The sequence below is a fragment of the Bidens hawaiensis genome, unplaced genomic scaffold (assembly GCF_021521415.1).
Source record: "Bidens hawaiensis isolate Kalapana, Puna unplaced genomic scaffold, B.hawaiensis_p1.1 tig00002525_1, whole genome shotgun sequence".
Lineage (NCBI taxonomy): Eukaryota > Viridiplantae > Streptophyta > Magnoliopsida > Asterales > Asteraceae > Bidens > Bidens hawaiensis.
The window spans coordinates 1,803,599-1,817,844 of NW_027491138.1; positions in this window are offsets into that span (position 1 = coordinate 1,803,599).

The window sequence follows — 14,246 nt, forward strand, 5'->3', positions numbered from 1 at the left end:
AATTGACCTTTAAACGATTTTATCTTTTGAAAACGGTCAATTGTAGCCTCATTCATAATACCTGCAAGTTCTTTTTTTTTAGTCTAAATAATATTACAGTTATATTATACTCTAAATTAGCTCAAATGTGTTAGAAACCCAAAACTCAAATCATCGTTCCTCAAATGAAAACAACAATCTCATGCCTTTTTAATTTCAAGAAACACGTAAGTAGTCAAATCAAAATGAACCCAACATAAATCAAATTAAAAAACTTAAACATTTGATGAACTTATCTCGTATTTCAAAATAAAAATAAGAAACCGAAATCACAAAAAAAAAAAGAAAAGAAAAAAGAAAAGAACTGAACGACGACATATACTTGATTAGATGTGAAAAACTATTCGTCTCTCACTCTCGTATAACTTGCAAATTCCAAATTTTCAACTTATGATGTGATTAGACAAGTAAGTAATTTGGGCTTAATTGTTATTTTTCAAATCAAAATTATATTTAGAGCGTGTTTGGGATTGAGTTTGAAAAATGATTATTGGCTTATTGGTGTTTTCAAAAAGCCAATAAGTTAAAATGTGTTTCGAATCATAAAAATCTTTTTTATTTTAACTTTTTGAAAGAGTTAAAAAGTAGTTTTTCAAAAGCCCAAATCCTGGCTTTTTAAAATGTCTTTCTGAAAAAACCAATAAACCAATAAGCATTTTTCAAACTCAATCCCAAGCATGCTCTTTGGCTTGGAATGTTGAGCTCAAAAAGTTGGTTTGGGGCACCGAAAAAAATAAGGATGGGACACATGGATCGTGGTGCTTCACATATTAAAAGTCTATAGCATAAATTATAGATTTGAGTGGGTGCTTACGCCCCCCCGACTCAACACTGGATCCACCCTTGGTTTTATGTATGTAGTTATTAATATTCAATTTTATGCTTGAAGTTTAAACAGCATTTATAAACTGGTATTGCATGGATCTGACAAATACAAACACGAAGATCTTTATGAAACAGTGGTATTTTATCAATAACAGTGAGTTAAGCATATAAAAGCTCTATACAATAACATGATCAATCGTTTGTTTCTTTGTTTTTGTTTATTTTTTATTTTTTTGGGTTTGTTTTGCTTTTGTTTTAACAAATAATGCAACCACGATGGCACAACTTAGGGGTTGGAGTGGGGTGAATGCATCTTGGTTGAAATAGACTTAAGTCACTTTACTAGGTTTCCATTTCCATTCATGTCTAAATAATATTAAACCAAATAAATTGCATTTAAACTTTTAATACATTTTTTTTATTTAATTGAGTTGAATGATTGGTCCGCTTTAATTTTCGGTTTTAAGTATAAAGTTAAGGTACTATCTTAATTGACAATTCGCATACCCTCCAATTGACATGCCCTCTAATTACCTGAAATGCGCAACGATTCTCTCACAACACACCAATAGATATCCAACAATCAAAATATGTTTCCACTGTTCGTCCTGTGTGCGTTTAAAGCGCTCAAGTCTTTCTTGATAGTAGGCACAAGCTTCAATTGTTGTAACCTGAGAAATAATTGTGTTTGTAAGGAGAAACATAATATGTTTACGGGACTCATATTAACACATATCCTCAACCATCATGTTGTTATTTACTGATTTTTTTAATTATTTTTTTCAGTTATAACATTGAATCATTGATTTCCTTGTCTTTTAAAAAGGTAAGTTGATGACCGTCGTTTGAGTCATGCAAAAACCTAATTAACCTAAGTAGCTAAGGTAAGTCAGATATCGTATCCACCAGGAGTATGTGGTCAGTGTGCAGTGAAAATGATTCCTAACATTATGAAGTAATTCAATTAAAGTGCTGATCACACTAGCAAACAGTTTGGTTTTATAATAGCTAAACAAATAACCAAAGATTCAATCAACCAATAAAGCAAATCACACCCGAGAATCCAAGTAAGCAATCAAACAGTAATCTCATGCAACTTAACAGATTAACTATCTTGTGTCAACTACAGACTGACTAACCGGTTTAACCTTAGGCATCCACGCTCGTTAACACACGGCACTGGTGTAACACCCCGACCAAAGGCGGATTATACATCGGGGCGCCACATATTGTTTCATTACTCGCGACACTATTGGGTGTCAATATTTAATAAATACATTCATTCGCGCACGCGCAGGGTAAACACAAGATATAAATAAACCAACATAAATCAATATATTATAAATCAAAATATTCGAACAGCAATAACTTGTCTTGATACATTTTAATCTAGGTCCAAAAGTAAAAAAAAAACGTCCTATGTGTCCACAAGCTCCAAAACGGCTACTGCAAACCTGAACATGTGTTAAAATAAACGTCAAACACTTGCGTGTTGGTGAGAAATCAAGTTTAATACAATACATAGATAACAATAAATCTGCGCGCAACACGTGTATGTCTGGTGTTTAACAAGGGTGCAATCAGATTGTGATCAAGCCTAGATAGATCATAGCTAATAGTTCATAGTTCAATCGGTGCTCCCAATTGAGCACAAAAACGAGAAAACATCTGTGCAAGTGTAAACAAAGAAAACCGTAAACGATAGGTCTCCCGTGTTCATCTAATGGATCCATGAAAACTGCGGAATAGGCCGAACAAAGCGGTTAATGATACACACATACAAATAAACAGCCAAGTAAACGTCCTCAACACATGGGATACTGCGCGACTAAAGCTCATAAACAAGTTTAAGACTCTAAGTTTGTATGAACACATGAACATCCCAAAACATTAAAAGCAAAAAGGGATTAGGTACGAGATTACTCACTTGATAACGATGCGGTGTAAGATAAAGCAAGAACCAACTTTTAAACAAGCACAAGTTAACCTATAAATAAGATTATTGTTTTAACGATCTGTTTTAGGTCTTGATTATAAGTTAGCATAATTAAATTATTATATATAATATATATATTACCGGAGAAGCAGGACAGAACAGGGAGGAAGACGGAGGCAGAGAGGGAGGCGGCAGAGAGCAAGGAAAACAGGAGAGATTAAGTGTTTGTGTGTGTAGTGTTAGGAAAAATAATACTATTATTTATAGAGAAACCCTAGGAGACATGAATCCAGAAAAAGGGGAAAAGATTCCAAGACAAACAGAACAAGACAAAACAAAAGATAGCAAAAGATATCCAAAAGCAAGAGATATCAAAAGATATGGCAGCAGGGAAAAAGAGAAAAAGGCTGACAGGGAACAGTAAAAAGGCATGGGCAGTTCAGAAAAAGGTACTGGTCAAGCATGGAAAAAGCAGATCTCAAAAGATAATGTCAGTCACTTTTTCTGTCAACCAATGGGGTTGGTGCGCATGCTGCGCCGAAAGTAACTTTTCAGACATTAAGCAGGTTAGGTCAACAGCTCAAAAGATAAGACAACACAAAAGCAAACGACTAGATTAAACAGAAGAAAACTCAAAGGGTTTAGCGCGAGAAAGCTCGAGCGCACAGGCAGACACAGAGGGTCAAGAGAGCGCGAGCGCGAAGGCAGACAGAACCAACCTTAACGCGTCGCGGAAAGAACTACATTTCTAGGCGCGCCGCGGGAAGAATCATATTTCTTAGCGCGCCGCGGGAGGAACTAAAATTCCTAGCGCGCCGCGGGAAGAACTATAATTCTTCGCGCGTCGAGGGATGAACTACGATTCTTAGCGCGCTGCGAGAAGAACTACAAATCCTTAGCGCGTTGCGGGAAGAACTACCGTTCTTCACGCGCTGCGAGAAGAATTAAAATTCTTAGCGCGCTGCGAGAAGAATTCATCTCGCGTATCGCTGGAACAGGTGGTCTTCACGCAGGCTTCCTTGTAAGGAGTCTGGCGCGTGGAGCTGCGCAGACAACCTTAGGCGGGAAGAACCAAAGGACAAGCAAGGAGTTAGAAGAAAAAGAGGGAAACAAGGCGTAAAGGCGGGACGGCGACAAGAGGGAAAAGAAGGCGGAAAGAGAGAAGAGGGACGGGACGGCGGAAAGAAAGAGAGAGAAAGAGGCGGGAAGGAAAATATATATTATTATTAAAAGTAAAATATAAGTATAAATATTAAATTATAAAAGAAAGAGATCGGGTCAGAGAAACGGGTACCTGGGTCGGGTCGGATCGGGTCAGATGTCACAGTCTCCCCTACTTTAAGAAATTTCGTCCCGAAATTTATCTCGAAGTAGGTTGCGCAGAGAACAGGTGCGGGTACTTGATCTTCATTTGATCTTCCCTTTCCCATGTAAACTCGGCTCCGCGCTTGGACTCCCAGCGAACTTTCACGATAGGGATACGACTGCGCTTGGTTTGCTTAACCTCGCGATCCATAATCTCAACAGGCTTCTCAACGAAATGCATAGATTCATCAACTTGAACTTCATCAAGTGGGATGTGAAGGTTCTCGTCAGCTAAACACTTCTTGAGATTGGATACATGGAACGTTGGATGCACATTACTGAGCGCGGGCGGCAGGTCAAGTCTGTAGGCAACTTTTCCTACACGCGCGAGAATCTTGAATGGACCAACATAACGAGGAGCAAGCTTACCTTTCTTCCCAAAGCGGACAACACCTTTCCAGGGCGACACTTTGAGGAGAACAAGATCACCAACTTGAAATTCGAGAGGCTTCCGCCTACGATCTGCGTAACTCTTCTGTCGGCTTCTGGCAGTCAGCAGATGATCACGGATCTTGGCGATTTTATCGGTTGTCTCTTGAACAAGTTCGGGTCCTGTGATTTGAGCTTCTCCCACTTCGCTCCAACAAATCGGGGAGCGGCACTTACGACCGTAAAGTGCTTCAAATGGGGCCATACCAATACTAGAATGATAGCTGTTATTATAAGAGAACTCAATCAAAGGCAGGTGTGAATCCCAATTACCTCCAAAATCAAGAACACAAGATCGGAGCATATCCTCAAGAGTTTGAATAGTTCGCTCAGACTGACCGTCAGTCTGGGGATGATATGTCGTACTCATGTCCAAGCGAGTTCCTAGCGCAGATTGGAGAGATTTCCAAAAGCGAGATATAAAACGGCCATCGCGATCGGATATGATGCTCAAAGGAGTACCATGGCGGCAGACAATTTCCTTGACATAAAGCTGCGCGAGTTGCTCAACACGGTAGTTTTCACGAATGGGCAGAAAGTGAGCAGACTTAGTCAAACGATCCACTATTACCCAAATGCTATCTTGTTTGCTTGCTGTCAAAGGTAACTTGGTAATAAAGTCCATCGCTATACCTTCCCATTTCCACGTAGGAATTTCTGGTTGTTCGAGCAAACCAGATGGGCGTTGGTGTTCAGCTTTTACTTTAGAACAAGTCAGGCATCTAGCTACGAACACAGCAATATCCTTCTTCATACCGGGCCACCAATAAGTAATGCGCAAATCCTTGTACATTTTATCGGCGCCAGGATGAACGGAATACCGAGATTTGTGCGCTTCACTCAGGATATCAGCGCGAAGATTCTCATTAAATGGAATCCAGATGCGATTGAGATAGCAGAGAATTCCACTCCGATTAGGCACAAAATGCGCTTCCGCGCCACACGCTAACTCGGCGCGAAGGCTACCATTACTGATGGATGCGCGCTGCGCGTCACGAATACGCGATTCAAGGTTGCTTTGAATCGGCGCGAAGTGAAGCTGGGTGCGCGGCAAGATACAGTTAAGCTGGCAGGGTTTTCGGCTGAGCGCATCGGCTACCACATTAGCCTTACCAGGATGATACCGGATCTCACAATCGTAATCGCTGATGAGTTCGTTCCATCGGCGTTGCCTCATGTTAAGTTCCTTCTGATCAAAGATATGCTGAAGGCTTTTATGGTCGGTATAAAGGATACACTTAGTACCATAAAGGTAGTGTCTCCAGATCTTCAAGGCAAAAACAACCGCACCAAGTTCGAGATCGTGAGTTGTATAATTCTTTTCATGAACCTTAAGTTGCCTTGATGCGTACGCGATAACCTTGCCTCGTTGCATAAGAACACAACCGAGACCTTGGTTGGATGCATCGCAATACACGACAAAATCATCATTACCCTCAGGTAGCGCAAGAACAGGAGCTTCACACAACAAACGTTTGAGCGTTAGAAAGGCTTCTTCTTGCTTCGAGCCCCAAATATACGGTTTACCTTTGTGCTTTAGAGCCGTTAAAGGCAAAGCGATCTTCGAGAAGTTCGAAATGAAACGCCGGTAATAACCAGCTAAGCCCAGAAAGGAACGGATCTCGGAAGGAGAGGATGGCGTGATCCAGTTCTTGATTGCTTCAATCTTGGATGGGTCGACATGAATACCCATCTTGTTGACAACATGACCAAGAAACTGTACTTCATCAGACCAGAATTCGCACTTCGAAAGCTTAGCATAGAGTTGCTCAGCTCTAAGCTTTTGCAATACCAATCGGAGATGTTGCTCATGCTCGGCCTTGGTCTTAGAATACACCAGAACATCATCGATAAACACAATTACGAATTTATCCAAGAAAGGCCTACACACCCGGTTCATTAGATCCATGAAAACGGCGGGTGCGTTGGTTAAACCGAAGGACATGACCAAGAATTCAAAATGGCCATAACGAGTTCGAAAAGCTGACTTCGGAACATCTTCATCGCGGATGCGCAACTGGTGATAGCCAGAGCGGAGATCAATCTTGGAGAAACAAGAGGCACCTTGGAGTTGATCAAAGAGGTCGTCAATGCGCGGTAAGGGATACCGGTTTTTAACGGTGAGTTTGTTCAACTCGCGGTAATCAATACAAATGCGAAACGATCCATCTTTCTTTTTAACGAACAACACCGGAGCACCCCAGGGCGAAGAGCTAGGGCGAATGAATCCTTTAGCGGTCAACTCTTGAAGTTGACTTGCCAATTCTTGCATCTCAGCGGGTGCAAGACGATAAGGAGATTTAGCCACGGGGGAAGCACCAGGGACAAGATCAATACGGAACTCGACTTCACGAGCGGGAGGGATACCAGGAAGATCATCAGGAAAAACTTCAGGGAAATCACGCACAACAGGGATATCGCGAAGCTTCTTTTCTTCAGCAGGTTTAACCACATGGGCTAAGAATGCAATACACCTTTTCCGCATGAGTCTTCGGGCTTCGGCGCAAGACATAAGTTTAAGACCGCGGGAGGGTTTTTCGCCGTAGATGTGAAGATCACCATTTTCTCGAGGAATGCGAATCATCTTCTTGGCGCAAATAACTTCGGCGCGATTATGCGTAAGCCAGTCCATACCAATGATAACATCAAAGCTTCCAAGGGGCATGGGGATGAGGTCGATCAGAAAATCGTTTTCGTTAAGGTTAAGCGTGCAATCTTTAATCACAGAGTTAATTAAAACAGTTTCGCCATTAGCCAATTCAACTGAAAAATTTTCTTTTAAATCGTTGCGCGGTCGCGCAAGCTTCTGCTCAAACGCGCGAGAAATAAAACTTCGATCGGCGCCAGTATCAAAAAGTATAGAAGCATAAAATCCGTTAAGCAAAAATGTACCATTAACTACGTCATTATTCGCTTGCGCTTGGTGCGCGGTTATGTTAAAAGCTCGACCACGCGTTACTTGGTTTGAAATCTGGTTCACCGGATTCGCTTGTGTAATCTGAACTTGTAGTCTCGGGCACGCGTTCCGGAAATGACTGGGATCACCGCAGTTAAAGCACGATCTGGGTCGTGGGTTTTGGTAGGTTGGTTGTGGGTTCTGCGGGTAGACTGGTGGTATTGGCGTAATTGGATTGGCGGGAGGGACTCTACAGTATTCGGCTGAGTGACCAACGCGGCCACATCGGTTACATTGTCGACACGGGGTCTGAGTTGGGTGGTGAAGTCTACAGGTTGGGCAAAAGGGTTGGTTTCCTGTGTAAGGTTTCTTAGGAGGCGGGGCAGGGAGTGCGGGATTGGTTAAGGCATAGTTGTGGACTATAGGGGGAGTTGGGTAGGCTGATAGTGGGTTAGGCGTGTAAACTGGAGGTTGGTAGGTGGGTTGCTGGACTATGGGTGGGTTGGTAAGCGCATAGGCCTTGCGCCTGCGCTTGAGGTTGTTACGGTTTGAGGATTCTGGTTTGGTTTCTGTTGGTTCAGGGGCAGTCTTGGTGGGTTTGGTCTTTTCTGTTCCCCGCAGGAACAGGGTTCCTGCTCTGACATGGTTGTCGCTGAGCACAGCGGCCAACTCGATGGCGTCAGAGAGGGTTACTGGGTTTCTGGCCCATACAGAATCTTGAATTTCCATGGGGAGACCCCCAAGGAATTTCTCTATGGCTCGGCGGGAAGGGGTAACAAGGTGAGGGACCAGTAAGCTTAGCTCGTGGAAGCGCGTCGCGTACTCGCGCGCTTCACCGCTGTATTGCTTCAAGTTCCAGAATTCCTCCTCTAGGCGCTTAATTTCGTTGGGAGGGCAGAATTCTCGAGTCAGAATTTCCTTGAATTCCTCCCATGTCATGCTAGAAGCAGCCTCTGCGCCACGCGCATGAGCTACTCCATTCCACCATGTAAGCGCTCTAGATTCCAGGACACTGGAAGCATACAGGGTTCGTCTGTCTGAGGGGCATTGGGTGTGGAGGAAAGTGTTTTCAATCTTCTCGAGCCATTGAAGCATCATGGTGGCTCCTTCAAGACCTGTGAACTTCGGAGGGTTACCCGCGTTGAAGGATTTAATGTTGTAACCAGAGGTGTTGGTATTGTTTTGGCTCAAAGCTTGGGCTATTGCGGCGGCCATTTCCTGGGAACGTTGCTGTCTACGCATGCGCGAGGCTTCTCTTCTCTGAAATCGGCGAGATAGCGGAGGCATTCTATAAAAATTTTAATTTTAGTTAATATCTTGGTTTTAACGCAAAGTTTTAATCTTATAAAGCTTGGTTTCGCGGAGTCAGTTACTGTCAAAAGTTAAAGTAAAATAAATGACTCTAAATGCAGATCTAATAAAGGTAACAAATTCGAATCAAGAATCGACAGTTCATGTATCACCATTACTTTCCGAATTCCCAATTTAAAATATACGAGCAAACGAGTATTGGAGATTGACGATTCATGTATCACCATGACTTTTCAATCTTCAATATAAAACATACAAGAAAATGAGTATTGGAGGTTGACAATTCATGTATCACCATGACTTTTCAAGTCTCCAACCTCAGAACATAATCGTAAATGGAAATTGAAAATCAACTATTCATGTATCACCATGACTTTTCGGATTTTCAATTCCAACAAACGAACATGTAAGTAAAATCAATAAAAATCGAAATATCGCGAAATAAAACATAAAATCATATACTGCGCAAGCGCGAGCATATTCATAAATAACGAGTAATTAACAATAAGCGCGCAAACATGAGATTTCTCTCATGCGCGAGAAGGGACTCTTAGGTATTCTAGGCCGTTACGTCTAACCACCTATCCTAAAGTCAACGAGCTCTGATACCAATCTGTAACACCCCGACCAAAGGCGGATTATACATCGGGGCGCCACATATTGTTTCATTACTCGCGACACTATTGGGTGTCAATATTTAATAAATACATTCATTCGCGCACGCGCAGGGTAAACACAAGATATAAATAAACCAACATAAATCAATATATTATAAATCAAAATATTCGAACAGCAATAACTTGTCTTGATACATTTTAATCTATGTCCAAAAGTAAAAAAAAAACGTCCTATGTGTCCACAAGCTCCAAAACGGCTACTGCAAACCTGAACATGTGTTAAAATAAACGTCAAACACTTGCGTGTTGGTGAGAAATCAAGTTTAATACAATACATAGATAACAATAAATCTGAGCGCAACACGTGTATGTCTGGTGTTTAACAAGGGTGCAATCAGATTGTGATCAAGCCTAGATAGATCATAGCTCATAGTTCATAGTTCAATCGGTGCTCCCAATTGAGCACAAAAACGAGAAAACATCTGTGCAAGTGTAAACAAAGAAAACCGTAAACGATAGGTCTCCCGTGTTCATCTAATGGATCCATGAAAACTGCGGAATAGGCCGAACAAAGCGGTTAATGATACACACATACAAATAAACAGCCAAGTAAACGTCCTCAACACATGGGATACTGCGCGACTAAAGCTCATAAACAAGTTTAAGACTCTAAGTTTGTATGAACACATGAACATCCCAAAACATTAAAAGCAAAAAGGGATTAGGTACGAGATTACTCACTTGATAACGATGCGGTGTAAGATAAAGCAAGAACCAACTTTTAAACAAGCACAAGTTAACCTATAAATAAGATTATTGTTTTAACGATCTGTTTTAGGTCTTGATTATAAGTTAGCATAATTAAATTATTATATATAATATATATATTACCGGAGAAGCAGGACAGAACAGGGAGGAAGACGGAGGCAGAGAGGGAGGCGGCAGAGAGCAAGGAAAACAGGAGAGATTAAGTGTTTGTGTGTGTAGTGTTAGGAAAAATAATACTATTATTTATAGAGAAACCCTAGGAGACATGAATCCAGAAAAAGGGGAAAAGATTCCAAGACAAACAGAACAAGACAAAACAAAAGATAGCAAAAGATATCCAAAAGCAAGAGATATCAAAAGATATGGCAGCAGGGAAAAAGAGAAAAAGGCTGACAGGGAACAGTAAAAAGGCATGGGCAGTTCAGAAAAAGGTACTGGTCAAGCATGGAAAAAGCAGATCTCAAAAGATAATGTCAGTCACTTTTTCTGTCAACCAATGGGGTTGGTGCGCATGCTGCGCCGAAAGTAACTTTTCAGACATTAAGCAGGTTAGGTCAACAGCTCAAAAGATAAGACAACACAAAAGCAAACGGCTAGATTAAACAGAAGAAAACTCAAAGGGTTTAGCGCGAGAAAGCTCGAGCGCACAGGCAGACACAGAGGGTCAAGAGAGCGCGAGCGCGAAGGCAGACAGAACCAACCTTAACGCGTCGCGGAAAGAACTACATTTCTAGGCGCGCCGCGGGAAGAATCATATTTCTTAGCGCGCCGCGGGAGGAACTAAAATTCCTAGCGCGCCGCGGGAAGAACTATAATTCTTCGCGCGTCGAGGGATGAACTACGATTCTTAGCGCGCTGCGAGAAGAACTACAAATCCTTAGCGCGTTGCGGGAAGAACTACTGTTCTTCACGCGCTGCGAGAAGAATTAAAATTCTTAGCGCGCTGCGAGAAGAATTCATCTCGCGTATCGCTGGAACAGGTGGTCTTCACGCAGGCTTCCTTGTAAGGAGTCTGGCGCGTGGAGCTGCGCAGACAACCTTAGGCGGGAAGAACCAAAGGACAAGCAAGGAGTTAGAAGAAAAAGAGGGAAACAAGGCGTAAGGGCGGGACGGCGACAAGAGGGAAAAGAAGGCGGAAAGAGAGAAGAGGGACGGGACGGCGGAAAGAAAGAGAGAGAAAGAGGCGGGAAGGAAAATATATATTATTATTAAAAGTAAAATATAAGTATAAATATTAAATTATAAAAGAAAGAGATCGGGTCAGAGAAACGGGTACCTGGGTCGGGTCGGATCGGGTCAGATGTCACAGTTGGTTATCAAACGGTCCCTGCCAGTGTGACTCAACTAAGGGCAAACGTATGCTTTATTGCAATTAACAGGTCAAACAATCCTATGAGCAATTATTATAGCAATCGACAAACTAATTATTCTGATCGAAATAAACCTAAACCGACTGATTGTACGAACATACTAAACATCAATACTCATAGATTAACATCAAAACAATTACAATTAGTTATTATAGTACATGAGAAATAAACTGAAAGATTACAAACTATACATCCCGGGTATGACTCGAAGGAACTAGCCGCGCATCGGCATCTCTCGGGCCTCGGTTATGATCTGGTAGGCCATGTATGATGCTTAGAGATGATTGGAAGTGATGGGGGCTCTCTCTTCTGCTTTGAAAATCTCCTGGAAGGTGAAGAATGACATCTAGGGTCGTCAAAACGAATATAACATAAAACCCTAAATTTCCCGTCTGTGCGGACCATCGCGTAGCGCGATGGTCATATGACCATACCATCGCACTACGCGATGGTAGGTATCCTCATATTTGGATTCCTCTCGTTGAGAAACCCGAAATTCATATATTATGGATTCTGTAACTCATTTTCTAGCCCAGGATATGCTCGTTTTACTTCCTGGTCGCTTTTTGTGAACCCATTTTGTTCAGTTTTAGCATCGGCTTTAGGTTTCTCATCCAAACTCCTCCTGAATCCTTCTAACACTTCCTAAGACTTCAATTTATGCTCCGGTCTTCTCGAGATATCATTCCATGCTCGTAAAAGTCTCAAATATAGCATCTTTAACGATCAATGACTTGAAACACACAAGCACGTATGAAGTACCAAAGTTCTAACAATATACTAAACAATACTACATAATTAACACACTAATATATGTATAAAATACCCGAACATCATAAGTCGATTTCAAATTTTTTTTCTATATTATTTTGCTTGAGCAATTATATATATTCTTCTTTCTCCCGAGTTGATCGTTGCATTTGAAGTAATCTAATTAAAAAGGGAGAGGTCGAGGTGCAAATCACGATATTCTTATTTTATTATGTTGTTCACTTACATAACTTTTGGACTACACACAATTGTGAAAGTTTTGGATGCCTCTACGTCTAATAAGAGAAAACAAGATGCACTCTAAATAATGTGCACATAGTGATTGTATTATATGCAATGAAAAAAGTACTTTTGATGAATTGTTAAATGCGTGAGTATGCGAAACTTTGGTTTTCAATATATAGGGTAAGGTTAAAATGAAAATCCACTTGAGTTGGTAACATCGTTTTTTTTTGTTACATGTAATATATGTAATAACATTTAATACAAAATATCGAAACATAAAAAAAAATGTTTTTGTTTTTTTTAACATTTTTTTACTAATTTTTATATATGTTTTCAGGAGAGAGAAAAAATTATATTTATATCTACATTTTTTATTCACTTTAATTATGGATCACAAGATTTAAACATTAATTAAAAACATGTGGTTGATAATAGGTTTTAGAGTTTTTACAGCTCAAGTGGGTTTTCATTTTATACTTAGCCTATATATATATATATATATATTAAAAGAATGATAATAGAATTGGATGTGATGGCTGGTTAAATAGCACTAATGAAACAAAGACCATTAGTAATATTGATATGTTGTATACTTGTATTGTAGGTTAAGTACTTAAATGTATTACTATTACCATATGCTACTTCAATTTGGTTTTACATTCTATAGATCGAAAAGGGATCCATATTAATTTTTTTCTGTATCGTTAAATTCAAGATGAGTTAGAAGAAAATATTTATGTGACTTTAAACTTTTGCAGTAAAAAGCATTAGCATTCTTGAATGGTGGAGGCCGCCATTAAGATGAGTTGCAGTTAACATTAATTGGTATTGGACTAACTAATTTTGTTGGGTCATCAATTTAATTGATAGATGGTGAAGGATGAAAAGAAACAGCACTCGTTTATTGTCTGATTTGATGAATGATTTAACATTTGAGTAGTTATTTAACTGTTACTAGGTAGGTTTGTATGTAATATATGCTTGATTAAGTTACCCCTAAGACGGGTATAAGATGTTATTCACTATCATTAAAGACAATCATATCGATCTTGTTCTTAACTCAAATATTCCATCCTTATAATTTAAGGTTTTCATCTAATCACACGTATCCGCATTTTTTAAGATTGAGATTAAATTTAGAGATTAGCGTCTCAATCCATATATTTGGCATTCACTATTCATTTCCTCTTATGAGTTGAAAAAAAAGAAAAATAAAAAATATATTATATTTAATTAAAGAGAGAGAAAATTAGAAATTGAGAATAAAACATAAGAGGTGCAAATAAATAAAATTTTGTGAATACAAAACATTATAAATTGAGAATAAAACATAACATTACTCAACACACGTTATTTAAGTCGGATTAAATGGGCTACTTTACATACAAAGTTTTATTAAATAAAAGCTTAGTCATGACATTGATTTGATTGCTCAACCTAAACACATTATAATACGGGTAATAACATATTTATTAACAATAAAACGTAGCCACTAGAAAGTAAACGAAAATGATGGATAGACTTCATACATTATTCGTTACCTTGTCATTTTCGATTTAACAATTTCTTCATTTTATTTCTAAATTAAACAACTGCTTATTACTCATTCCTTCCTCATTTCTCTATTCCAGTATAATAATATTAGAACTCATCATTTTTAATTAATTTACCACAATTCAACTGTTAGGTTTAAA